We start from the raw sequence: 12430 nt of genomic DNA, 5'->3' as shown, positions 1-12430 counted from the left end.
CAGTTAGGCTGGAAACTACCTCAAGGATCACTGGGTCCAACCTTTGATCCCACATCACCATATCAACCAAACCATAGCACTAAGTGCCACGTTCAGTCATTTCTTGAACACTTCTAGGGATGGTGAATCTACCTCCCTGGGCAGCCTGTTTGAATGCTTGACCATCCTTCTAGGGAAGAAATTCCTCCTCATGTCAAACCTGAACCTTCCCTAGTGCAGCTTGACACCCTTTCCTCTTGTCCTGTCTCTGGCTGCCTGGGAGAAGAGGCTGATCCCACCCGGCTACAGCCTCCTTCCAGGCAGTTGTAGGGAGCAGTAAGGTCTCCAATGAGCCTTCCCTTCTCCAGGCCAAACAACCCCAGCTCCTTCAGCCATTCCTGTTCCTCCTATGACTCTCTCTCTAGGCCCTTCACCAGCTCTGTTGTCCCTCTTTTCCAGCACCTCAATATCCTTCCTGTGATGAGAGGCCCAGAGCTGAAGGCACACTCGAGGTGCAGCTTCACCCATGCCAAGTACAGGGGTAATAAAAGCACTCTGTTCTTCTCCCTGTTCAATAATACTTCATAAGCTTCTCATGGGTGGAGCTTGCATTCTTTTTTGTCTCCATTTACAAACACCAACTCGAAGCAAAAAGCCTTTATTTCTTTAAGGAAACCCAGATAAAATGTGTCTAAAAAAGTGACAGATTACCATTCTATTGCTCTGTGTTGAGTTCTGAGACTATTTTTCTAAATTCCAATCAGGTAATGGCTATGTGATCAGATAACAATGTATTAGATCCAGTTTATTCAGTATATGGTGCTACTTGCCATGGCTTCACGAGTCACATCCAATGCAAATTTTAAAGTGCTTCTCAAAACTAAGCTGTCCTTCTGGGTGTCATTTTTTAACAGATGAAAATCTGTTAAAAAATAACACTTTTATCTTATATGACTATAGAAACCCCAGCTTATCTGTCAGCCAAGGATAGGTGGGTAGTTGAGGCCCAGATGAGCAGTCATGATGATTGATTTTCATGGCACACACTATCAAGTTTCATATGTATAAACACCAAATGATTTTCTGAGGCAGAACATAAGTCCCTTAGGACCTTTACAGTCAGTGATTTAATTTTGCATAAAGAATGTAACAGGTGCAAATACTTGGCATAAGGCACGTCTGAATATTTCTAAAGCCAGTTCAATAATCTTGGAAAGGGGCATGAAATGGAATAGTTCTCACAAAAGGAGTTGTCTGTTTCCAGAACAAATATTGGTACACATGGCAGAAGTGGAAACACTTTCATTTTTCCCTGCAGCATTGCCTGTCCTACGTCTCTTCAAAGGGCTGGTTCTCATGGTAAAGAAATAAGATGCAGGAATTTTTTTTGCATAGCCAGATGTGAATTTAAACTTTGTGGTACTCTAGTGTGTGGTATTTCTTGTGGAAATTTGCTGTATTTATCTAATTAAAGTTAGAATAATTTATTTTTCATTTCTTCTTCTGGTAACTATTTTATAGTTAAACACAACAAAATGCAGAAAAGCATAAGTGTAATTTAAAATGTTTGACTGAAAAAATTTGCATAAGGTACTCCTAGTTCAATGGTTCTAATCTATGTAGTCACCACAGCTATTGTAAAACATTATTGGGTTTTGTTTCTAATAGAAATATTGCAGCAAGCCACAAAGTCCCACAGAGGTTATACAGGGTAAGTGTAATTCATCAGGCAACAAAATATCTCCTGACCAAATGGAAATCCAGCCTGACCATAATTCTGTTTTAATCAAGTCTGGTCTCATATAATTTCATGGGAGAATTTATAAATATGACACTATGTAAAAGCTTTGCTGAAAACAGGCCTCATTCATAGAAATCTTTGGTCATGGTGCTGTTACTATTCTGTGCTGAACTCTGGATGGAAGTTGAAGGTGGGAAGTGTGACCTACACAGACATCGGCTCTCCACTGTGGATGCATTGCAGTTTGTGTCTCCAGAATAGCTCAGAAAATGAAAGGAAGTCCAAACTGAGGTCTGAGTCTAAGGTCCAACCCCTGCTACTCCCACACGGATCCATAAAGCACCTGGGGCTGGCTGTGAGGGCCCTGGAGAGCTGGTGGGAAGGGAGGCAGTGCTTGCTGAGAGCTGTGTCTGGGGGTCACAGCAGGGCACAGCTGGACACCCCATAATTTGTGTTTGCTGCGCTTCCACAGCCACACTTGCTGACCAGTCCCAAGCAGGGGCTGAACATCTTTACTGGCACCTAAAAATGGCATTGTCACACTGATTAACCTCCATAGTGAAATGTGGTATAATTTAGGATGTATTTTCTGACTTCCATGACATCAGAACCCTTCTAATGTTGTATATAATTATAAAAATGTCTCTCTGACTTGTTGTTGCTGAAAATACATGGGCTGTTTTGTTTTCAACAAAACAACATGTTCTTTCCCTCATGTTTATCTATTTTTGGGAGGTTCTACCATGAAAACTGTGGTGATTATTACAGCTAAAAGCTCAAACTTAAGATTACACTCTCTACCCTGAAGTTTTATAAAGGTATTAAGCTTTTAGTTTTCCTCCCCGGATTACTACAGATTCTCTTTATGTAGTACTCCAAGCAGATGAAATACACTACTTTTTTGTAACTGGTGCTGTCTAAGATCTTACTAGCAGTATCCACAGAGTAAACTATCACTGCAGAGGGAGATATGCAGCAGCAGAAAGGGAGTAGGCACTGAAATACACCATGCAGAAGCCTGAGTAATGGGCAAAAAATGGGAGTGTAACCCTATGACCATATTTAGTTTCCACATGTGAATCTTGGCTGGCTGAATCCTACCCCAAATGCCAGTGAGGCCTGAGAAGCTGGAAATCTTTTGCTCTGTGCATACAAGCAGAGTCATGACTCATGCAGAAGAGAAACAGTTTTCTTTTGCAAGAGGAACATTTTTCCTTATTGACCAGGGAGACACCCGAAAATAGTTTTGCTTTCTGAGTGATTCTATCAATTCACAGCAGTACTGTGGAGGTAAGAAAAATCAAGAAAAGCATTTACAGCTCCAGGAATTTGCTAATTAGAAGTGGAAATCTATGTTTAAAGACTGCCAACCAAAATCACTATATAGGTCAAACTCATTGAAGACAGTGAATTAAATTAAGTGTAACTTGGACTGTTCAATAAATTTCAAATGTCAGGCAAAGAAATTAATTTAAAGACCAAATAAAAATAATGCAAGATATTTTAAATGTGCAATTTAATCTGAGTAGGGAGGTTGGTGTATAATTGCATTTGCACTGGGTATTATTTCTGGTGTGGTGCATTTTCAGCATTAAAAGTGGTGCATTAAGGTTCTGCAGATGATAGAGCTCTCTCTATCGCAGAAGGATTATGTTTCTCGGAAAGGAAGCACACTTCAGAGAATCCCAGATTATGGGAATTTTTTTCCACCAAAGCTGTTGGAATTTTCCGAGTTACTTCAATGGAAAGTGAAGTAAGCCAATGAAAATCCACCCCGTAGTGAGAGAGAACATCACTAAAAGGTGCTAGCAATCAGAGAGCAAAGCAAACAGGACTGATTTTAGAGCTTGTCCTTTTTCTCTCCTGGCTGGCCCCAGTGACCCTTTGGATGACGCTGCCGTGCCCGGAGGAGAGGAGCCCCTGTCCTTCCCACCGAGCGCCCCGAGCCCGGCGCCGCAGGAACCGCCCGGGCAGCAAGGCACAGCCTTTCCCTGACAATACCCCTCGGGTTTTCCTTTAAATCCATGGCAACGCAGTGTTTTATTTTTGTGTCCAAGGAGGGGGAGCGGCCCGGAGCCGAGGCGGCTCTGCCGAGCCGAGGCTGCCACCTCCCGGCTCTCCCGGCGGAGACCGCCCTTGGAGCTCCGGGAGGAAATATCTGGCCCTGCTGAAGCCCTTGCTTTATGTATCAAAACACCCCGCTGTACATCATCTACAGGAATGATCTACTCGAGCTCTCTCGAACTTAGGAGGTGGTAAGGAAGCATTTTAAATTATCCATCACTTTACAATATGTCAGGGATAAAAACGCTACAGGAAAAATCCTAATGTGAGAAATCAGTTCTAAATATGATAAATCAAAAGAAATGGACATAACATATCAAACTAAGAAGACAGCATGGTAAAAGCACATTAGTAAAGTTACTTCCATTTATATTTCATCTGATAAAATAAAGTTTGTCAACAAGTTTGTGGGTAGAAATATACCCTCTGTTTTCATTTTAATAGGACTGTTTCAAAAAGTCATCTGTTACTGCAAGTGTACAGGGGAAAGTAATTGGAAAAACTCCAACATAAGAAACATGTGATGCAAGTCCTGAGGAGGGTCATGAAGGTACTCAGAGGGCTGGAGCACTCCTATGAAGACAGGCCAAGAGACTCACAGGTGTTCCACCCTGAGAAGAGAAGGCTCCATGGAGACCTCAGAGCAGCCTTCCTGTACATGAAGGGGGCCCACAAGAGAGTTGGAGAGGGACTTTTGACAAGGTCATGTAGTGACAGGACAATGGGGAATGCTATAAAACAAAAGAGGGGAGGTTTAAATGAGCTATTAGGAAGAAATTCTTTACTGAGACACTGGAACAGGTTGCCCAGAGAGGTTGTGGATGGCCCATCCCTGGCAGTGTTCATTGGGCGAGGCTTTGAGCTACCTTGTCTAATGAAAGTTGGCCCTACACATGGCGGGGCAGAAACTATATTATCTTTAAGGTCTCTTCTGACTCAAGACATTCTGTGATTCTATGGAAAGACTCCCTTGAGGACAGCAAAAATGAATCGAGCAGTGGGAGCCATGGATTGACTGAAATGAGTAGCAGGATTTCCACACCAGGAAAGTGCGGCCAAAAACAAAATACGGAAGGCACAAATTTACACAAGCAGACCTTCCACCTGTCAATCATTCACAGCAGAGAGATTAAGCTAGAGCAAGACTGAAAAAAATTATTTTTTTTTCTGCCTGTCTTTCCTGAAAATCTTTGTTGGAATTGAACTGAGCTAGAAGCTCCAGAGATGCCAGGTAGTGCTATAGTAAAGATAATGCATCAGGTGAACCCTTTAATACTGTGCTGTGCTTCTCAGTCCATAGGGGGCTAACCCTGACTGGATGCCAGGTACCCACCAAAGCCTCTCCACCACTCCCCTCCTCTGCTACAGAGACAAAATACAAAAGGCTCATGAGTCAGGATAAGGACCGGGAGATATCACCCATGGGCAAAACAAACTCACCTTGGGGAAATTAACTGAATTTCTTACCAGTCAAATCAGAGCAGGAATATAAGAAATAAAACTAATTTTTAAAACACATTCCTTCCACCTCTTCCTATTCCTGGGCACAATTTAATTCCTAAATTCTCTGCCTCCTACCCCCAAGCAGCACAGGCAAATGGGGAATGAGAGCTGTGATCAAGTCATCACATATTATACCTGTCACTCCTTCCTTCTCTGCTCAGAGGACTCCTCACACTCTTCCCCTTCTCCAGCATGGCCTTCTCTCTCCACAGGGCCACAGGTCCCGCCAGGAGCCTGCTACAGCACAGAATTCCCATGGGATACTGTGGAGTAGATAAAATCTATTTCCCAGGGGAGATAATAATTTTACCTGTAACTGCTATTTTTTGCAAGCATATGAGCTTCCTTTAAGGAAACAGCAGTGCTCTGAGAAGCCCAGTCCTCCACTTCAGAAACACTGGTGCTGCTGGTGGCACTCCCATGTTTGCTCTAGTTTTAGAGGAATAATGGGCAGGGAAGCACCAAGCTTGAGTAGTTGCTGGTTAACATCTGGCTGTTTCCTTCTCCTTCCAATATCACAAAACAGCCCTAGGCCTCAGCTCACCAGCTGGGCTCAATCAAGCAAGCAGATCCTCTGTTTTTAAAGCCACACAAGGCACCAGGAGCAGATTGGTGACTCTGGCATAATATCTATTAATAAATAAAAGCATCAGGCTTTGCATTTGAATAGGCCTTTTTCTTTGGCAGATCTCAAAGTAATTTCTAAAGAAGGACCGGCATTATTATCTCCATTATGGGGCTATGTTATATGACAAGCTCTCGGTTGGGGACTGGGCAAGATCTTGGCTCTCCAACAAGGAACAGCTGCTCCCCCTGGTTAAATGCCACACACCAGCAGTCCTGAAAGCTTCCAGGTTCTGGCCAAGCACACAGAGTGCCTCAGCCAGATGGGCAAGAGCAGCTGCTGGAAGGCTGGTCCTGTTACCCAGTCGATACTTGAGGCAACTAAATCTTCGCAGAAGACTTATCCAGAATTCTAGACAAGCAGCACTAGTTTTCAATGTGACTCACCTATTTAGCTTTCTTTCCTCCCCTACAATCAGTTTTGAAATGCTCCTCACTTTTCCTTAGTTTTCAAACTGAGCTGCTGTCCTGAAGACATACAATTTTTAATTTTAAAATGTTCTGTTAGGGAAAGTTTTAAACATGTTTCCATCTTGTGGGTTTGCTACAGGTTTTAGAATGTTTCTATAATGCTTGAAAACATGGTGTCCTTGCAGAAGGACTACCCTGCAGGTAGCCTGCTTTCCTTCATGATTCCTATGTGAACACACATCATAGCTGATGTTTTAGCCATTGAGTCATGTTATATGTTAAACCAAGGACTTATCACAAGTCCTTTTTGATTCTTAGTTAAAATGTCAAGTTGGCTTCTCTCCCAGATCCCTTTGCAAAATATAAATAATGTGTATTTCCAGTTAATAGTTCATTAAATTGAGTCTTACACATTAACTTGTTCTTTTAGCTAGTGAGCTAGAGCAATGCAAGCTGTGCTTTGCAGACCACAGCACAGGGTTATGTGTACCTTTACATGAGCATCCATTAGCAAAGAGAAGAGCTGCTTCCCGGCACAGAGGCACTTCAGAAGTTACACGCGCACCACACAAACAAGCACACACAACAAAAACAGGCTCCTGCTGCTGGATACTGGCATTCGTTGTGTCTGACAGCTGCTCTGAACCAGATGGGAAACAGCCATTCCAGTCCTGCTGAAAGCCACATCCCAACACCAGCATCACTGCAGGCTCCCAGGCTGGCATCTCAACTGAAAGCCAGCGTGGCAAAGGAGTAAGGAAGCCAAATCCCCCCTCCCCAGGGCCAGTGTCATCTCTCCAGGAAAAAACTGAGCCATATTTGATGTGCAGAGGGAAGAAGCAGAGAGGAGTAGGCTTTTAGATGCTGTACTTGGAAAGATATGACCACATTTGTTCTGAACACAGAGACTGTCTGGGTCCAGTGTTGACAACCTGGCAGTGACTGAATGCTGTCGAGTTCACTCAGACATGATAAACAGAAGGAAAAAAAAAGTAACAAGTCATCACCAAAAGCTGTAGTGCCCAACCCATGAGTCAAGCCCTCTCAGTGAGGCATGACAGCATTAAAGATAAGATATAAAAGAGAGATCAGAGGTACTGCTGACACTCAAGAACAGAAGAGAGAGAATTGTTAGGTTATGTTTCTTTACTTCGTTTTACACTCTCAGGTCCAAGTCTAAGAGCAAAAGAAGATGCTGCTTGGTAGGAAGGAAATATAGTGCTGTAGATCTCTGAAGACAGGGACGCCGAGGAATCAAGGGTCATGGGATGTTGGAGGAGGGGAGAAACAAAGAACATAATGAAAAGCTACAGCTATAAGGCATGCCTAACACAAATAAACCATTACTGCCCTGGAAAAAAGTAATAATCTGAAGCATTTCTACATTTCTGATAGTAAAACCTGAGAAATCCAATACAATGGTACTAAAACAGTTGGATTCAGCTCCACCCAAGTCCAGAGACATTCTTAAAAAAAATAAATTAATAAATTCTCAGCCCTTTAAATTAGGTGTTGGCAGTTATTTTTCCTCAAATTTTATCATTCTGGGACTCTGCACACAGATAAGCTGTAAACTGATCACAAATTTAAAAACCCACTTTAAGGGGAGAGGTTTGGAACATAGGAGCCCACTTCTGTAAATTTTATATATAACAGCAACCTGATACTCATAAAAAACCTTTCTGTTCTATAAATGTGTGCTTCCGTAGATCCATCAAATTACTGGTTGTCTCAAGAGTATCAAAGTCCAAAAAGAGAAAGCTCATATCTTTCCCTTTTGTTCAAATTTGAGTATGTTATTAGACTTCAAAGATCCTTTTGACGTTCCAGTTACCCTGCATAACAGACATCTTGTAGTTCTGTTAAGTTCAAATCTGTCTCTTTTTTATGTTTTAATAGCTACAAAATACAATAGGTTTCACCTTGAATTTTTCTCTTTTCCCCATTCCTCTTGGAGAAGTCATCCAAAATTGGGTATTAATTGATCATAGCCTGGATTGTACTGGTTTTGCTCAGCATCTTCAAGCTTGTTTGGGGATAGCTACTATAGATTCCATGTCAGTCTCAGCAGTGCTACAGTGCTGATGACCTGTTTGACCAGCAGTTACAGTGTAATACAAACATTAGCTGTTGGTCTTGACCTTCACTAAAATTCAGATGATTTCTACATTTGGAAGATAATCATCATTCACCTGTGGGATGATACTCCAGCTCATAAATTCAATGTGTTTGGTTTTCATTGGCTTTGGGGTTAGTCTAGGACCTATGCTTTTAAATGCCTTTGCTGTTTATAGGTTACATATTCTAGTCCACTCCCTTTAATGCCTTTCATCCAGTGTGGGTCATGTCTAGACTTGAAAAACCTGCTTGCAAGAACAACTGTAGTCGTGAAACATATAAAAACTGACACATTCACTTCAGCTAGTGTTGCTTTTCTGGAGTCCCAGGATTCACCTCATCAGGTAAAGATGCAAGTACAGGTCTCCTCCTACATGAGCAATGCAAACGCCAGCAAGTTTTGATGGGCTGCTACAAACACCTGTCCCTAGGCAGGGGTCCTCTCATGGCTTTAGGCATCTGTCATAGGATGGGCTGTCTACAGGGGGAGTCTATACATCTACATGGTTTTTTCACTGGCTACAGAAGGAGCCATAATGATGAGCTTGGAGTAGCCTGACTTTGCAATGGCCATTGACAGGGGAGGTGGATCCATCCCCACTGGATCCAGAGATGTCCTTTAGTACAGTGGGAGCATAATACTGCTTCCAATATGAGTAAATAGCTTAGTCAAGTGGACTTCTTTTTTTCCCTTTCAAAATGGTGGAGAATCATCCTGCAATAATTTCTGAAAATGGAAACAATAAATATTCTCCACTGGGAAGCAGTGCTGACTTCCTCCCCTAGCACATGATTAAATCATCAGGGTGCAGAGAAATATTAACATGCAGACAGAGATGTGCTGCGTGCAGAACAAACCACAGCATTGGCTCATCTTTGTGTAACACAGACAGGAACATGCTGCACACAGAAGAAGAGATGAATAAAGTAAGCTGCTTGCATGCACACAGACCCACACACCATGCATGTACAGGGATGAATGATATCACCCTCAATATGCAAACCAATATACACAAAGTTAACATGTGGCCCAGATGGGAATGAAGAAATAATAAAAATGGCAACTGCATACACATACACACCAAAGACACATACATAAATAATAAGCTATAATAATTTTAAATGCCAATAAGTAAGAAAAACCCAACTGTACACAGACACAGAAAATAGCCAGTGAAATTTTCTGTGTCCTGGTGACTGATGTGGTGACACTTTGGGTCCCAGCGGGTGGAATTACAGAGAAGGAATCAACAAATGGCACAGGAAAATGCACTTGTCAAAGGTATCACTTTGATGTGTCTTAGGCAAAATGAAATATGACAGCCATGCACTGACCGAAAACCTTGGGAGGCTTCTTCTGCCTCAGAAGCCATAAGAGCAAAAAGGGTGCTGGAATAGCAGCCCTGGCAGGGCAGAGGCACAGAGCAACCTTCCCCAGGCTGCAGCTGGGTCATGGGACTTGTGACAGGTTGGGAAATTATTGCTTACACTGCTGAAACCGTCAGATACAGGGACTAGAGACATCATGCAGGGGAAAAAAATCAGGAAATGATTAGCCATGATATTACACCCACAGCTTCTGGGGCAGGTGCAGATGTTTGTCTCCCCACTGCTGGGGGCAGCTTGGCTCCTGTGGCACCAGGAGAGGAGGAGCAGGGGGCAATAAAAACAGGGGTGATAAAATCAGAAAACAAAGCTCTGCTCAACAAGCTATGCTGACAATTTACTTTTCTCTGGAAAATATGCACACACTGGGAGGAGCAGGCTGCAGACCTGCTGTGCTCTCAAGGAGGGTGTTCACCCTGGGGGAGTGCTGCTGCAGTGAATGCAATGGGGTCCCTGGCAAGGTTCCCCAAAGCTGTAGAAAAAGACCACTTTGTTCTGAGATGAGTGACCACAAAAAGCTGTGTTTGTGCAAAATTTTTGTACTCAAAGCAGAGGTGTGGGGAAGGTGCTGCGAACCAGTGTCAATTTAACCACTCGAAGTTCAATTAACACTGGCACATGCTGCCCAGAGAGGTCATAGGTGTCCCATCCTGGGAAACTTTCAAGGTCAGGTTGAACCTGGAGATGTTCCTGCTCAGGGTTAGACCAGATGACCTTGGACAGTCCCTTTCAAACCAAAGTATTCTATGATTTATATGGAAAAACAACTCCATCCCACAAAATAACCGTGGACAGGATTTCTAGGCCCAGAACAAAGGCTTAAGGAGATTTGTCAGGGAAAAGTGACAGATGTTTGTGGACAAAAAAGCAATGGAGAAGTAATATTTTCCACATCAATAATAAAGGACTTTTACTTGGTGCTTTTACCTGAACGGATCAATGAAGGTTACAAATGTTATGGATAAAGCAATATATTCACTGTTCAAAATGCCAAGAGTTTAGGCAGAGAGCCAGGTTTAATAAAAATGAAATAGAAGCCGTGGTTTGACTAAATCATTCTTTTGGATTTCTAGACAACATTATAAAGTGTTAGTGGCTGTGGTAAAGAGCACTTTGAGGACATGATTCATGGCTGTTTTACTCCAGTTGTACACTGGCTGAACACCCCTGGACTCAATAAGCACCCTGGTGAATCAGATATGAAAGCTGTCAAGAGAAAGGAAATACAGAATGCAATGATCTTTATCACTAATCTGGTTATTATTGTGGAACACTGATCCCAAAGTCACGAGAAGGGTCTTTGTGTCAGACACATTGCTACCAGCCTTGAGCTCTGATTGTGACTTTTGTTTTCCTTGTTGCTCTTCCCTAAGCTCCCAGGTGCTCAAGTCAGATGATTAAATAAAAACTGTTGGCTTTGTGTTGTTATTTTTAAAAGGGGCTTTCTGACCCTCACAGGGCTGCTGGAAGAACCTGAATAATAAAGTTCAAAGGTTCAAGACACAAATGAAAAGGAACTATGTTTTCACTGTCACTGTTTTCAAATACTTCTGATTTTAAGCTACTGTAATCCTGGAAGGTCTTGCTTCATCATTTTGCAGAGCCTGGAGCACTCATTTGGCATATGTGCGGTCCAGATTTAGTATTTCAGAATTAGATATCACTTGTTAGACTCTGAAACAGTTAAAAGTTAAGGGAGAATGACCTAAATAAAGGTAGCAGAGGTCAGCATGGAAAATAACAAGACAAACCAGTAGCACAGATTTACCTTGAAGTTTTAAAATCTCGCTTTGCAGGATTTATTGTTGAGGCCATTAACTGCAGTGCCCAACTACAAAAACTAATGAGACCATTAAGGAGAAAATTAATGAAAGGCAGAGATTACTTCTTTTGTAACTTACTGCTTGTAAGTAGATTGTTAAATTGTTAGCATTGCTATTTAGTACGCATTTAGTGGATTTAGGTAACCACATTGACAGGCTTTTGGAGGTATTAATACAAGCTAGTGGAGAGATCTGCTATTTAACACAGCAGAGAACTGAGTCTACTAGGGAGAAATAAGAGCCTGATTCCTTTGATAAGAAATGTGCTAAAGACCATGATTCCCATGTTGAAAGAAATCATAGGAAACATTTAGCCAAATAAATTCAGATCAGTGAGCTATGAACGACAGTTTTGGGTGTTATGTTGTTTGTTGTTAAGTGTAAAACACATTTGACAAACAGTTGTCATCAGCACTGATTCATGATGCAGTCTGGAGCTTGTGACCAGCTCTTTTGCTCACAATGTCCTCACCTTCCCAGGTATAAGGTGTTCTGCAATATCAGAACTGAAACAATTCAGTGCAAATTGTAATTTTCAGGATGGGCTCATGCTTAGAGGTTTTTCAATGATGTTGTCTGTAAGAGATCTGCTTGAAACACCAGCAGTTCAGGGCCCTGGAGACTCAGCAGGTGCTTTAAGAGCCTGGTGATTCTAAGAAGATTTGCAAAATGAATGCCACCAAGAGAAAAAAAAAATTCTGTTTTATTCTTTTAAATCAGTTACACAGCAGGGATGTGTTCATTGCAAACATTGTACACTCAGCCCGTACATTTCAAGGTG

Source organism: Passer montanus, unplaced genomic scaffold (assembly GCF_014805655.1).
Source record: "Passer montanus isolate IOZ18808 unplaced genomic scaffold, ASM1480565v1 scaffold6, whole genome shotgun sequence".
NCBI classification, from domain to species: domain Eukaryota; kingdom Metazoa; phylum Chordata; class Aves; order Passeriformes; family Passeridae; genus Passer; species Passer montanus.
This window is presented reverse-complemented; position numbering follows the sequence as displayed.